This window comes from Rhinolophus hipposideros, assembly GCF_964194185.1.
Source record: "Rhinolophus hipposideros genome assembly, chromosome: 22".
In the NCBI taxonomy this organism is placed as follows: domain Eukaryota; kingdom Metazoa; phylum Chordata; class Mammalia; order Chiroptera; family Rhinolophidae; genus Rhinolophus; species Rhinolophus hipposideros.
In genome coordinates, this window is record NC_138068.1 from 44,998,109 (window position 1) to 45,014,516 (window position 16,408).

Below are 16,408 nucleotides of genomic sequence, written 5' to 3' on the forward strand. Positions count from 1 at the left end.
TTCAACATAGTGTTGAAAGTCCTTGCCAGAGCAATCAGGCAAGAGAAAGAAATAAAAGGCATCCAAATTGGGAATGAAGAAGTTAAATTATCACTCTTTGCAGATGACATGATGCTATATATAGAAAACCCTAAAGACTCCACCAAAAAGCTATTAGAAACAATCAATGAATACAGTAAAGTTGCTGGCTACAAAATCAACGTACAAAAGTCCATTGCTTTCCTATATACCAACAATGAAATCTCAGAAAAAGAAATAACAAAAAACAATTCCGTTTGCAATTGCAGCAAAAAGAATAAAATACCTAGGAATAAACTTAACCAAGGATGTGAAGGACCTATATGCTGAAAACTATAAGACATTTTGGATAGAAATTGAAGAAGACACAAAGAAATGGAAAGACATTCCATGCTCATGGATTGGAAGAATCAACATAGTTAAAATGGCCATATTACCCAAAGCAATATACAGATTTAATGCAATCCCCATCAAAATCCCAATGGAATTTTTTAAAGAACTAGAACAAAAAATCATCAGATTTGTTTGGAACCACAAAAGACCCTGAATAGCCAAAGCAATCTTAAGAAAAAAGAACAGTGCTGGAGGTATCACACTCCCTGACTTTAGCTTGTACTACAGGGCTACAATAATCAAAACAGCATGGTAGTGGCGGAAAAACAGACACATCTACTGTCGCATCCCACGCAACAAGGGCAGTAAGGAGGCGAGAAGGGGAGGTTTGGGTTAAGTTTTTAAGCAAGAAACAACCAGAGACTTAATGCAGTTAAATCTCTCGGAAGGCCAGTGGTCTCTCAGTCTCAGAGGGCTGGAGCCCAGAATAAAGCTGGCTGGAGGTTTTTATTGATAGGTCTACAACTACAAGAAAGCAACTACAAGAAAGCAACATTGTTTCTTACAGTCTGTGAGGCTCAGACTTCATAACAGAAAATGTTTATTCCAATCACCCTTTGTCTGTAAACAGCTAAAGCACAAGGTCCCAGGATGTTTTGTACCTAAAGTATGTACCTTTTCAGGATCAAGTCTTTCACATTGTAACAACTCTGTTGAGAGAAGTGGAAACAGGTGCAAGGGGAAAGCCAGAGCCGGCAATAGACTTTCCCAAGCAGGGGGAAGGGGAGGCAAGGCCCCTTCCCATACCTGTCCAAGGCAGGTCGTTTGGGGTCCCCACTCGGTTCCGCCTGGCTTAGGTTGTATCTCCTGTGAGATATCTTACCTGTCTTTGGCTGCAAACCATCTGTTGGGGACCAGACAGAGAGACATAAGGTGTAAACAAAGGATGGAACAGAGTCCCAGAAAGGCACAATTTCACAAACTCTTCTTTCCTTAAGGAAAGACATGAAGGGACATTTGGCTAGGTTGTTGTATAACAACAATAACCAATGGAATAGAATTGGGAACCCAGAAATAAAAACCACATAAATATGGACAGATAATTTTTGATAAAGAATCTAAAAACATACATTGGAGAAAAGACAGCCTCTTCAATAAATGGAGCTGGGAGAATTGGATAGCCACGTGCAAAAGAATGAAACTGGACTGCTATCTGTCACCATGTACCAAAATTAATACAAAATGGACCAAAGACTTACGCATAAGACCTGACACAATAAACTGCATAGAAGAAAACATAGGTACTAAACTTATGGACCTTGAGTTCAAAGAGCATTTTATGAATTTGACTCCAAAGGCAATGGAAGTAAAAGCTAAAATAAACAAATGAGACTATATGAAACTTAAAAGCTTCTACATAGCAAAAGAAACCATCGACAAAATAGAGAGGCAAGAAACTGAATGGGGAAGGTTTTTTCAAACAGTGCCTCCGATAAGGGGCTAATATCCACAATATACAAGGAACTCATGAAACTCAAACAAGCAAATAAACAAACAAACAAAAAACAGTAAAAACCAAACAACCCAATTGAAAAATAGGCTGAGGACCTAAAGAGACATTTCTCCAAAGAGGACTTACAAATGGCAAATAGACATACGAAAAAATGCTCAACATCACTAATCATCAGAGAAATGCAAATAAAAACCACAATGAGATATCACCTCACCCCAGTCAGAATGGCTGTCATCAACAAGACAAATAGTAACAAGTGTTGGAGAGGCTGTGGAGAAAAAGGAACCCGCATCCACTGTTGTGGTGGGAATGCAGACTGGTGCAGCTGTTATGGAAGGCAGTGTGGAGGTTCCTCAAAAAATTACGTATAGAACTACCATATGACCCAGCAATCCCTCTCCTGGGTATCTACCCAAAAAATGTGAAAACGTTTATACATAAAGACTCGTGTGCTCCAGTGTTCATTGCAGCTTTGTTTACGGTGGCCAAGACATGGAAACAACCAAAATGTCCTTCGATAGATGAATGGATAAAGAAGTTGTGGTATATATACACAATGGAATACTATTCGGTGGTAAGAAAAGATGATAAAGGAACATTTGTGACAACATGGATGGATCTTGAGATTATAATGCTAAGCGAAATAAGTCAGACAGAAAAGCGGAGACCCATATGATTTCACTGACGTGGTATATAAAGCAAAAACAACAAAAGAACAAGACAAACAAATGAGAAACAAAAACTCATAGACACAGACAATAGTTTAGTGGTTACCAGAGGGTAAGGGGGGTGAGGGGTGGGAGATGAGGGTAAGGGGGATCAAATATATGGTGATAGAAGGAGAACTTACTCTGGATGGTGAACACAATGGGATCTATAGAAGATGTCATACAGAATTGTACACCTGAAATCTATGTAATTTTACTAACAATTGTCACCGCAATGAATTAAAAAAAATTCTGAAAAAATAATAACATTTGCTAACACAATGGTGGGTTACATGAGCCTTTTTTTTCTCTCCCCCCCCCTTTTTTTTTTTTTTTAGCAGTTTTCTGTTTCTCCAAGCCACGACCAAGAGTCCAGGTAAGCAAGCTGGCCCCAAGATAGTCACACCCTTTTTGCACCCTTTGGATTCCCACCGGTGTGGCTGTGTTTGCCAGAACAAACTGGCTCTGCTTACTTTCCTCTGGGTGTTCACTTGGAAGGCTTTGTGGATTCACTGTAAAGCCTGAGAAATAGAGCCACCCCCACCTGTGTCTGGTCTGAAACTTTCTGTTTGATTTTGCTTGCTTCATGTTTGTTGTTGCTGTTGTGGCGCAGCGGACTTGTGTGGAACCGTGTAGAGAGACCCACCAGATCTCATATGGGCATATAAACCTGGAGCAGGACCTGAACGATATCCTGTGGCATTTTTTTCTTTAACCACAGGGAAAAGTGCATATTTTCAGATAGTTAAAACCTACTTCTCCAAAATTCTACCAGGTATAGGCCATCAGTTCTGTGGCTTCCCCGGGAGGTAAACAAGCCTGCTGGCCAGTGGGTAAATGTCCTGCCAGGACACCAGCTGTTTTCCGGGCTGGGTTCCAGACTGGAGTCCGTCAGTGTCCCTTGTCCAGGCTTCCAGCCTGCAGGAGCTCCTGGGGTTCTTAGTGCATGGGCTCCATGCTCCCTCAGAAATATGAGCCGGGTTTTGGGTATGGAAAGGAAAGAACTTTTTAGGAGACAAGACTCTGACTGACTGCCAAGTGCTGAGGTCTGAGGGGAAATGGGCCAAGGTGGAAATTACATGTTAATTAGGGAATAGGACAGAGCTTTACTGAAATCTGACCCTTATTCCCATTCCACACCATTTGTCTAGAGGCCAATAGTATGCTTGGGTGTGTCAAAGTAGGAGAAAAAGACTCAGGATGTGGCATTTGACCTGGGCATGCCTATGGAGATGTACCCAGGGGCAAGTGGTCACTGAATAATGAAGGAAAAGACCACCATTACCCCCAGTCCTACCCTCTCCCCCGTTAACCTCCATCCTGATTATGAGAAAGGCTCCATAGAACTACCGTTAGCAGGCTTTTAACACTTCTCTTCCTAATTTCCCTCTTATTCATTTTATTTTTAAAATATTTTTATTAAAATATAGCTAACATATAATAGTATATTAGTTTCAGGTGTGCACCATTGTTATTCAACATTTATATACCTAAAGAAGTGATCACCATTAGGGTAGCAACCATCTAACACTGTACAATGCTATCACAATATTACTGAGTTTATTCCCTAGGCTGTACATTACATCCCTATGACTTATTTCTTTTTTATTTTATATTGGTTTCAGTTGTATTTCGCAGTGGTTAGGCATTTATATAATTTGTGAAGTGATCCCCCTGATAAATCCAGTACTCATCTGACACCCTACAGTCTTTACAACATTGGTTATATTCCTCATATTGTATTTCACATCCCCCCATGACTATTTTGTGACTACCAATTTGTACTTCCTAATCCCTTCACCTTTCTCACCCAACCCCACCCCTTCCCATCTAGCAACCATTAGTTTGTTCTCTGTATCTATGAATCTGTTTCTTTTTTGTTTGGTTGTTTAATCTGTTCTTTACATTCCACATATAACTAAGATCATATGGTATTTGTCTTTCTCAGTCTAACTTATTTCACTTAGCATAATGTCCTTTAGGTCCATCCATGTTGTTGCAAATGATAAGATTTCATTCTTTTTTATGGCAGTGTAATACTCCATTGTATAAATGTACCACAATTTCTTTATCCAATCGTCTCTTGAGGGGCACTTCAGTTGTTTCCATATCTTGGCTATTGTGAATAGTGCCACAGTAAACATAGTCGATACATATATTTTTTCAAATTAGTGTTTTGGATTTCTTTGGATAAATACCCAGAAGGGGAATTGCTGGGTCATAAGGTAGTTCTGTTTTTAATTTTTTGAGGAGCCTCCATACTATCTTCCACAGTGGGTGTACCAAATTGTAACCCCACCAACAGTGCAGAAGAGTTCCCTTTTCTCCACATCCTTACCAAAGCTTGATGTTTGTTGATTTATTGATGATAGCCATTCTGACAGGAATGAGGTGGTTTCTCATTATGGTTTTTATTTGCATTTCTCTGATGATTAGTAACATCGAATATCTTTTCATAGTCTACTGGCAATCTGACGTCCTCTTTTGAGAAATGTCTATTCAGGTCCTCTGCCCATTTTTCATTTGGGTTGGGGTGTGTGTGTGTGTGTGTGTGTGTGTGTGTGAGAGAGAGTGTGTGTTGAGTTGTGTGAGTTTTTTATAAATTTTGGATATTAACCCCTTATCAGATGTATTATTGGCAAATATCTTTTCCCATTCAGTAGGATGTCTTTTTGTTTTGTTTATGGTTTCCTTTGCTGTGAAAAAACTTTTTAGTTTGATGTGGTTCCATTTGTGTATTCTTTCTTTGGTTTCCCTTGCCTGAGGAGATATATAAGTAAAAATATTATTAAGGGTAATGTCTGAGAGTTTACTTCCTATATTTTTTTCTAGGAGTTTTATAGCTTTGGGTCTTACATTTGAGTTAATTTATTTTGAGCTTATTCTTGTATATGTTGTAAAAAGGTGGTCCAGTTTCATTTTTTGCATGTATCTGTCCAGTTTTCCCAGCACTGTTTATTGAATACACTGTCTTTAACCCAGTGTAATTTCTTGCTTTTTTTGTCATAAATTAAATGACCACATAGGTATGGATTTATTTCTGGGCTCTCTATTCTTTATTATTGATCTATGTCTGTTTTTATGCCAATATCAGACATGCTGTTTTGATTACTATGGCCTTGAAGTATAGTTTGATATCAGGTAGCATGATACCTCCAGATTTATTCTTCTTTCTCAGGATTGCTATGGCAATTTGGAGTCTTTTATTGTTCCATATAAATTTTAGGATTATTTGTTCTAGTTCTGTGAAAAATGCCATTGATGTTTTGATAGAAATTGCATTGAACCTATAGATTGCTTTGGGTAGTACAGACATTTTATTTAAATTCTTCCCACTCATGGGGATGGTATGTTTCTATTTATTTGTATCTTCTTTAATTTCTCTCTTCAATGTCTTATAATTTTCTGAGTACAGGTCTTTACTTCCTTGGTTAAATTATTCCTAAGTATTTTATTTTATTTTTTGATGCAATTGTAAATGAGATTATTTTCTAAATTTCTCTTCTGATAGTTGTGATTGGTGTACAAAAATGCAATTGATTTCTATATATTAATTTTGTATCCTGTTACTTTACTAAATTCATTTATCAGTTGTAGTTTTTTGGTGGAATCTTTTGGGTTCTCTATATATAGTATCACGTCATTGGCAAATAATGACAACTTTACTTCTCTCTTTCAATTTAGTTACCTTTCATTTCTTGTCCTTGTCCTATTGCTTTGGCTAGAACTTGTAGTACGGTGTTGAATAAAAGTGGTGATATTGGGTTTCGTTGTCTTGTTCCTGATCTTAAGGGGAATGCTTTTAGCTTTTCCCCATTGAGTATGATATTCGCTCTGGGTTTGTCATATATGGCCTTTATTATGTTGAGATATGGTCCCTCTGTTCCCACTTTACTGAGAGCATTTATCATGAATGGATGCTGGATTTTGTCAAATGCTTTTTCTCCATCTATTGATGTGACCATATGATTTTTATTTTTCATTTTGTTTGTGTGGTGTATCATGTTAATTGATTTGCAGATATTGAACCAAACTTGTATACCAGGAATGAATCCCATTTGATCGTGGTGTATGAAGTTTTTAATGTATTGCTGAATTTGGTTTGCTAAGATGTTGAGGATATTTGCATCTATGTTCATAAGGGATATCTGCCTATAGTTTTTTTTTTTTTGTAATGTGTTTGTTTGGTTTTGTAATCAGGGTAATGATGGCTTCATAAAATGAGTTTGGGAGCCTTCCCTTGTCTTGGATTTTTTGGAATAATTTGAGGAAGACAGGTATTAGTTCTGTTTTTGAATGTTTGGTAAAATTCTCCTGTGAAGCCATCTGGTAGAGGACTTTTGTTTGTTGGGAGCTTGTTGATTATTAACTCAATTTTGTTGGTAGTAATAAGTCTGGTCAGATTTTCTGTTTCTCCTAGATTAAGCCTTAGAAGATTGTATGTACTAGGAATGTATCCATTTCTTCCAGATTGTCCAATTTGTTGGTGCCTAGTTGCTTGTAGTATTTTCTTAACTTTTTTTTTTGTATTTCTGTGGTGTCAGTTGTTACTTCTCCTCTTTCATTTCTGATTTTGTACATTTGGATCTTCTCTCTATTTTTCATCATGTGTCTGGTTACAGGTTTGTCAATTTTGTTTATCTTTTCAAAAAAACAGCTCTTGGTTTCATGTTGGTGTGAGCTTTTGTATTTTTTTAATCTATATTTGGTTTATTCTCGCTCTGATCTTTATTATTTCCTTCTTTGTACTCACTTTGGGCTTATTTTGCTGTTCTTTTTCCAGTTCCCTTAAGTGTAAAGATACAATATTGATTTGAGATTTTTCTTGTTTCTTTAGGTAGGCCTGCACTGCTATGCATTTCTCTCTTGGGACTGCTTTCATTGTGTCCTGTAGATTAGGGGTCATGTGTTTTCATTTGCATGTGTCTCAAGGTATTTTTTGCTTTCTTCATTGATCTCATTGTTGACCCATTCATTATTTAGTAGCACGTTAGTTAGCCTTCATGTATTTCTGTGTTTTTCAGTTTTTTTTCTTGTAATTGATTTCTAATTTCATACCATTGTGATCAAAGAAGATGCTTGTTATGATTTCATTCTTCTTAAATTTACTGAGACTTGTTTTGTGGCTTAACATATGGTCTATCTTGGAAAATGTTCCACGTACACTTGAAAAGAATGTATATTCTGCTGCTTTGGGGTGAAATGCTCTAAAAATATCAATTAAATCCATTTGATTTAGAGTGTCATTTAAAACCCATGTTTCCATGTTGACTTTCTGTCTAGAATATCTGTCCATTGGTGTCAGTGGAGTGTTAAAGTCCCCTACTGATTGTGTTACTGTTGATCTCTGCGTTTACATCAGTCAATTTGTGTGTGCTTTATATATTTACGTGCTCCTATGTTGGTTGCATAAATGTTTACTAGGGTGATGTCCTCTTGTTTGATTGATTCCTTTATTATTATGTAATGTTTTTTGTCTCTTATAGTCTTATTTTGAAGTGTATTTTGTCCAATGTAAGTATTGCTACCTCAGTTTTCTTCTCATTTCCATTTGCATGAAATATCTTTTTCCATCCCTGTACTTTCAGTCTGTGTGTGTCTCTCAATCTGAAGTAGGTCTCTTGTAGATAGCATATGCATGGCTCTTGTTTTCTTATCCATTCAGCTACCTTATGTCCTTGGATTGGAGCAGTTAATTCATTTCCATTTAAAGTGATTACTGATAGGTACATTGTTATTGCCATTTCATTATTCATATTTTTTTTAATCTTCATTTGCTTGTTTTCTCCTTTCTTCTGCTTAAAGAAGTCCTTTTAACATTTCTTGTAATACTGGCTTGGTGGTAATGAATTCTTTTAGCTTTTTCTTGTCTGGGAAGTTCTTTATTTCTCTTTCAATTTTCAATGATAACCTGCTCAGTAGAGTAGTCTTGGTTTTAGGCCCTTGATTTTCATCAATTTGAATATTTCCTGCCACTCCCTTCTGGCCTGCAAATTTTCTGTTGAGAAATTAGCAGATAGTCTTATGGGAGCTCTCTTGTAGGTAACTAGTTGTCTTTCCCTTGCTACTTTTAGGATTCTCTCTTTGACTTTAACCTTTGTCATTTTAACTATGAGGTGTCTTGTTGTAGGCTTGTTTCGGTTTATCTTGTTTGGGATTCTCTGTGCTTCCTGGGTTTGTATGTCCACTTCCTTTACCAGGTTAGGGAAGTTTTTAGTCATTATTTCTTCAAATAGATTCTCAATCCCTTGATCTCTCTCTTCTCCTTGTGGTACATATGATACTAATGTTGTGTTTGATATTGTCCCACAGGTCCATTAAACTATTTTTATTGTTTTTTTATTCTTTTTTCTTTTTATTGTTCGATTGGGTGTTTTCTGCTACCTTGTCTTCTAAATCACTGATTTGATCCTCTGCTTCATCTAGTCTGCTGTTGATTCCTTCTAGTGTTTTCTTCATTTCCATTATTGTGTTCTTTATTTCGGACTGGTTCTTTTTTATGGTTTCTCTGTCCTGTTTATGCTTGCTATCTCTTTGTTGAAATCTCACTAAGTTCCTTAAGTCTTCTTATAAACTCTGTCTTTGGTAAGTCGGTTGCCTCCATTTCATTTAGTTCTATTTCTGGGGGTTTCTCCTGTTTTTGTTTGTTTGTTTGTGATATGGTTTTTTGTTTTCTTATTATGGCAGCCTCTCTGCAGTTGCTTCTAGGTATTAGGTAAAAACTATGTCTATCAGTTTTTGTTGGTGGCCTTTTATAGTATTTGTCCTGTGTAGTCCAATGGCAAAGTCTCCCTGATCTCCTGTGCATGTGTTCCTGGAGTGTCCCTTGAGTGTGGTATGTGCCTAATTGTTGTTGGTGCATCTGTGGGTGGAATTGACTCCCGGGCTGACTGACTGAGGATTGGCTACACCCATACTGCATGAGCTGCTGTGTGAGGGCTGACCTCTCAGAGGAGGATTTGCCCCCACAATCTCTTGTTTCTGTTGAGAACCCCCTTTGGGTGTGCCGCTTATGGGGCTAGCCAGGTGGTATTCTGGTATGGTCTGAAGCTGGCCTCTGAGTGTGTTGTTTCTGGTGTCTCTTGGGAGGGACTCCTGTTCAGGGCAATTTAAGCCTTGCGTGTTAGAGGCCCTTGGCTATCTGGGTAGGAGCTACAAAGCAATTTATGGTTGGTTGCTGCCTGCGTGGGACCTGAAGGTATGTGGGGGTGGCCTCACTGAACTGAGGCCTGCTGCAACCAGTAGTGGGTCTGAGGCAGCTTAGCAAAAGGCCCAGTGCGCCCTAGGCCAATTGCCATCCACTGGCTGCCTGCAAGGCCCAGCCATTGAAAGAATCTCCTTAGGTGTGTGGGCTCAGCTGGTTGACCCAGTGTTCAGAGTGCCCTTGCTGATGCAGCATTAGCTGGGTGGGGCAGAGTCCCAGGGAGTCACGAGGTATGGCTGGTGTTTTTTCCAAAGTTAATGCAGATTTAGTTCTTACTCCATTGCCTGACTTGCAACCTCTTTACACAGTGCCCTGAAAACACTGCAGTCAGACACCACTTGCGTTGGAGCAGTGCCTGGCTCATGACCACTTTGCAAAATACCGTTCGAACACTACAGCCAGCCACTGCTTGCTTCAGGCTCACAAATCCATGAGAGCTGCCTAAGAGTTGCTGTAGCACAGGTTTTGAGTCACTCTCCACCACCAAAATCTTCCCGGGACATTGTGAGCCCTCCACTGCTGCAAAAATCCTCTGTGGCTTGAGGGGCAGGGCCAACCACCCAGTTGCCCAGGTGGCCCTGGCAATGCAGCTGGAGGTGGTCAGGGTGAGGTTCCAGGGAGTTAAGGGGTGTGGTTGGTGGTTTCTACAAAGTCAATGCAGTCTTGACTCCCTTACTGATGCTGGGCCTGCAACTGTCCCACAAAAATGCCCCAACAACACCACAGTCAGCCATGGCCTGTGGGCTTCAGGTTCCCCCAAACTGCCCAAGAGCCACTATGGTGCAGGCCTTAGCTTACCATCACCAGCAGACATTTCCAAGGCCACTGCTGGCAGTGTGCCAACTGCAAAAAGGCTTCTGCAGCCTGTGGGGTGGGGCCAGCAGCCCAGCAGTCAAGAATGTTCTGGGCGATGTAGCACCAGTTGTTCACAAGAATGAGGACCCAGGGTGTCACCAAGGTGGTTCACACACGTGGATTTTACCAGACCAATGTGGTCCAAGGTCCCAGACTTGGCCCTTTGGGGGAGGGCTTAACACTGAAAAGATGGCTTAACATGTGTCAGGCTCCACACAAGGACAGCAATGGCTTCTGTCCCTTCAGCTCCTGCTCTGCAGCCACACAACATAGTCCTTCCCCACATTTCCCTGGGCCTCCCAAGCTGCTGCCCCACTCCACCAGAGACGAGAAGTGCCCACAAGCGAGCGAGTCTGTGTGCTCTACAAGAGGTTCTACAAGAGGGCGTCTGCGTTTCCAGCTGCCCTCCGCCCCACCAGGAAGAGCAGACAGAGTTGTTGCTGAACTTCACTGACAGATGCCGTGGGAACTTCTCTTCGCGGTACAAGACCTCTCGGTTGGGGGGCCTGGCATGGAACTGTGACCCCTCTTTCTTCAGGGGGGACCTCTGCCATTTGAGGTGACCTTCCTGGCATTCAACCACCATCCATTGACCTGGGGTTAGCCTGCCTCATGTCCCCCCCACCTCATATCAGTCTTGATGTGGCCTCTTCTTTATCTCCTTAGTTATAGGGGTTCTGTTCAGCTAGTTTTCAGATGATTCTTGAGGTTTATTGCAGTATAATTTATTTGTAATTTGGTGTGAATCTGGGATGCAGCAGGTATAGCGTTTACCTAAGCCACCATCTTGGAGCCAATCCATCTATTTTCCCTAACTACCCTTTTGAGTAGGGTGAACCTCAGGTTCAGAGCCTTTAGTTTATTGTTAAAATAAATTACATAAAAATAAACCAACTCTTCTGTATTACATCATCTATAAATCCCATTGTGTGTTCACCACTCAGAGTCCGTTCTCCTTTCATCACCATATATTTGATCCCCCTTACCCTCAGAATTGTACACCTGAAATCTATGTAATTTCACTAACAATTGTCACCTCAATAAATTTAAAAAATAAAAGAACCCCAACTCTGCAAAATGTTACATAAATAGTAATAGAGTTGGCAGATGGCAAAATCGTGAAGTCGAGGTACCTTTGCAATAGAAAGCAAGCTGTTCTGATACTGAGGGTTACAGAGGAACTGGTTAAGACAAGACTGTTGGAGCCAGGCCTAACCCTTTCAGTTGAATAGCTGTGAGAAAGTCTGTGTGTCTCAGTTTCCTCATCTGGAAAATGGAGGGGGTATGATGATAGCTCATACCCCAAATGCTGTTGTGGGGTTACATGGGTGTGTGAAGGATTCAGAGCAATCCTGGGCACAGGGCATTCACTTAATAGCTGTTAGTATTGTCATCCCATGGGAAGGAAATGTGAAGGGAGGGGTAAGTAGGCAAGAGGAGAGTATTCTGGATAGTAACATGGGGGCTAGGGAAGGCACCATCTCCTCCATGCTGAGGAGGTAGGAGATGGTGGGCCTGATGGTGGCCATAGCTGGCCTAGAGAGGAGGTTCCTGTGCTCACAGTGGGAGACATATGTGGCTGGAGAAGGTGGGGTTGCTGGTGGAGACTGACATGGGTGACAGATGGGTAGAGAACGAAGAGCATGGTGGGGTGGGCCTGCTTTCCCTCCAGCCTCTTGGATCTGCAGGTCATGGGTGAGTGTCTGGAGCCTGCAGGTCAGTAACAGCCCTAACTGTGGATGACGTACTCTTCTCAGATCCACCCCCCACCCCAAAGTGAGGACTTCCCATCAGTACCTGCCATAGGGATACAGCAGGTGGGCTGTGCAGGTGACCGCTTAATGCATGGCATTCAAGTACACTTTTGAGGCTCATTCACCCTGAGCCAATGACACAGATACCCGCAACTTACATAAAAGCAAACTGGCATTTTCGTTCACCCTCCTGAGAACAGACACTTGAGGTGCCCATTTTCTATTAAGGAACCACCAGTTTTCATTACATTTCTTTTTCTACCAATTTTTGCAATAATTGTGCTTGGGACTTCATATTTGATCCTTGTCTTAACTCTGTTCCGTCTTAACAAAATACCGCAGACTGGGAACTTAATAAACAACAGAAACTCATTTCTCACAGTTGTGGAGTCTGGAAGTCTGAGATCAAGGCGCCAGCGTGCTGACATTCTGGTGGGGTTGCCTCCTGGATCATAGCCTTCTTGCTGTGTACTCACATGGTGAAAGGGGCAAGGGGGCTCTGTGGGGTCTCTTTTATGAGGACGCTAATCCCTTTCATGAAGGCTCCGCCCTTCTGCCTAATCACCTTCCAACAGCCCTACATCCTAATACCATCATTTTTGGGAGTTAAAATTTCCACGTGTGAATTTGGGGGGACACAACCATTCAGATAATAGCAGTCTTCACAACCACCTTGGTAGAGAGCCCTTTCATTAGGCCATTCTATAGATACGACAACCAAGGACCCAGGTGTATGGGGAGCTGTAGTGGGAACCCCATCTCTGATCGGAGGTTGTTTGGCCTCCAATGACACACTCTCCTGAGAGAAATTCTGAGTCCAGTATTTTCTACAGAGTATAGCCTCAAGGAAAATACAGTTATTTTTCTGTAGGGAATTTAGAAAACTTGAAGCTTTAGTGGTCCCAAATTCACTGCCTGACCTGGCGTTACCAGTGGCAGTTCAGCTGAACTGTGTTCTGTGAACCCTAAGTATGACTGGGACCTTTGTTGGAAAATTATAGCTTTGGGAGTTTTTTATGTTTAAGTGTGGCTACTGCTTTATATTTTACTGCAGCTTCTCTGTGCTAAAGGTCATAGTCACAAAATCAAATAATGATGTGTGAGGAATGTTTACTTGGTTTATGAATCCATACAGCTGAAGTTCCTGAGCTTCTATTCTCTCAGTGGTCGTAAGTAGCAGAGTGAGCAAGTTTCATCACCGTTAAATCAGATTTGATGGCTACAGTAATGTCTGGGCCAGAGAAGTCTGCCAGGAGGGAAGGAGTTTGTCCTGAGGCCTGGTTCTAAGATGTGATTCATGAGTCGTCTCTGTGCTCTGCCCTGTCTTGTATGCTTTCCCTGTGTGAGACAGGTCCCCTTGCTATGTTCTGCTTTTGCAAAGCCAGTTCTTTCATTTCTTACCAACTTCATCTTCCAAAAATAGCTTGCTGAAGAGAATATCAAATTCTAGAGAAGCGTAGTGAGGAAAGATGAGTGTTTTTTCAGGTTCTGCATCTAGACCAAGGAGTTGACCTCTTCCCTATAAGCACTCAGCCTTGGAGAAGAGGAGTTACTCTCTGTGAAATGCTTGTGTCTGTCATGGGCCTTACAGTCACATACCAACGCAATTACCTGGGCTTACTTCCCTTGTTGGCAGACGAAAATGAAGAGAAAAGTAGTTGGGAGTTGGTTTAGCAGTGAGGTTGGTCCTTCCCATTTGCTCTCTCAAAGAGGCAGAACATTTTCCTGCTAGTGTGACACTGAGGTGATGGCCAGCCTCGCCCTGGCTTGGCTCAGGAAGGTGGAAGGCATCTGCAGAGTGGACAGGCACTTATGGTTAGAGCCTGAGCTCAAGTTGCTCTGGGCCTGCCGGGCTCTTGTTGCTTCAGGCTTACCCGCTGTTCCCATTCATCCAACAAATATTTATATGGCACCTTTAATGAGCTATGCTCAGTTTCGGACACTGGAAAAAAGGCAATTACATAACCCCCAAGTCTCTGCCCAAGTATAGACTGACAATAAAGGAGGTTAAGTCTGATAGCTGGTGTCTATTTAATGACCATTAAGAGCCAGACTAATTGTAGGAAGTGAGCAAATCATGGATTCCTCATTTGTTCATTTCTTAAATACAACAACACACACACATGGCTTACCTTACTTCCCTGGGCTGCCATCAGGAAACACCTAGGAAGGAAAGATACTTTAAATTAGAACCATGAAAAAACAGCTTTGATTTGAAGATAGATAAATAAATACCACTGTATTTCTTCCTCTCTTTCTTCTGAACTCTGTTTCCAGCTGTGTCCCATTTTGGACTGAGCTGTGCCAGGGGTGCGTTTATACCATCTGAGTTTAGGCAGGTGTCATGTTGGTTACAAATACGTATGGTCAAATTTTGTCTTTAGCACTGGATAAACATTATTCCCCGTTGATGCTTAAGAGTTGGCTATAGAAGGTCTCTTTCCAAAAAAAAAAAGAAGGTCTCTTTCCTTCCTCTAAGGCCAGTCAGCATTTTACTGGTATTAAGCACCATGTACACAAGGCCACATTTGTGTATTTGGACACATTATTTGCATATGTCAACAATGAAGGCTTGTCCTGGAGGAGTCTACGTTGCAGACAAACTTAGATACCTTGCTTAGCATCTGAATAAAAAATGTTATATTTCTCTTTGCACTTGAAAATATAACTCTAATTCATTTTAGTGAGATCATTTCTCAGAAAGTTGGACGTTACTGTCCCTTGGAAAGATCCCATAGGTAAGGAGGAGGAAGCCAGTGTGTCCTGCAGTGACAGCCCAAAGTACGGGTCATTGAGTGGCTGCATTATCAACAGAAGCATTTTGATTTGTGGAAGTTTTTGAGAAGTCACACATATCCAAAAACTTGCTTTTGAACAATCTTTGAGTACTTGGAATAACCGGATCATTTGAATAACATTTATTTTTCAATGATTTGAAGACCTAATCAAATATGGTTTGCTCACCATATGTTCCAATGGAGGAGATTGCTAATGAAAAGCAAAAATTTTAAATGAAAAATCCAAGTTTGAAAAATAATGGATTAGCTGGAAAGATGAGTAGAAATTGAGATAGAATTAAATAGGGAAATGGAAAGTCTGCTTTTAAAAAATAATTCCCTGATCATGATATGGGAAAGCACTGATTAAAGAGCTGTTCCATGTATTGGGGAATAAGAGGTGGGTTAGTGGGAACTTGTTGAATTTGAGCCACCTGTGTCAGATGTTAAAAAATTAATGTTCTCTTAATTTACATGGTTAAATAGAATTGAAGTCAAGGGACTGGATACCTATATTCTGCTCTGGGCAGACACCATAGGAATACGGGGGTCCATGTGGTAATGTGGAGGTGTCTAGAGTGTGTGAGCGGGGTCCTGGAGAGCTGGACGAGAGAGAACCTGGGAGACAAAAGACTTCATGAGGTGGTGAAGGGTAGTCAGGAATTTGAAGGGCTGTCATTGAATGACATTAGATTTCTTCAGGGCAGCGTTAAACAGCTGAGCTAGGACCAAGGGGTGTAATTTGAATAGCTACAAATCTTGGTCCAATTTTAGGAAGACTGTTTCTCTACTAAAATGATACAAAGGGGCAGCCCTGTGAGGTGGTGACTTCCAGCAGTGTGACGTTTAAACAGAGGCTGAACTGCTGTGGACAGGAATGTGGCAGCGAGATTTCTGAGCCCCAGGCTCCACTCTCTGTCCTTCAAGGATTCCTTCGACCTTGAGGTTTATAGCCTTGGCAGATTGAATAGAAAGGGGAGTGTGCTTGGAGATTTACCTAGATCCAATTCTTTATTAGAAATTTCTCCTTTGAATGCAGCCATAGGGGTGTGGGACCCCCAACTCCAGCTCTGGGACACATGTTGAGACCCGTTGACCCTCCAGGGAACACATGGCTTGCCTTCAAGTAGTCTCTAAACCCTTCCCCAGGGCTATGGTCAACTGCCAGGCAACTTCTGCCCCTCTAGGGAAAATTCACTCATTCCTTTCCTGTTTGTTGCCTTGCTCCTCCTCCACACAGCCAACCT

General features: G+C 41.1%; 1 protein-coding gene across 2 annotated transcripts in view; it reads left to right on the forward strand.

Annotated features, from left to right (window-relative positions):
• Positions 1 to 16,408, forward strand: part of ACSS1 (acyl-CoA synthetase short chain family member 1) — a 75,048-nt gene that overhangs the window by 19,112 nt on the left and 39,528 nt on the right. The gene's annotated exons all lie outside the window — the stretch shown is intronic.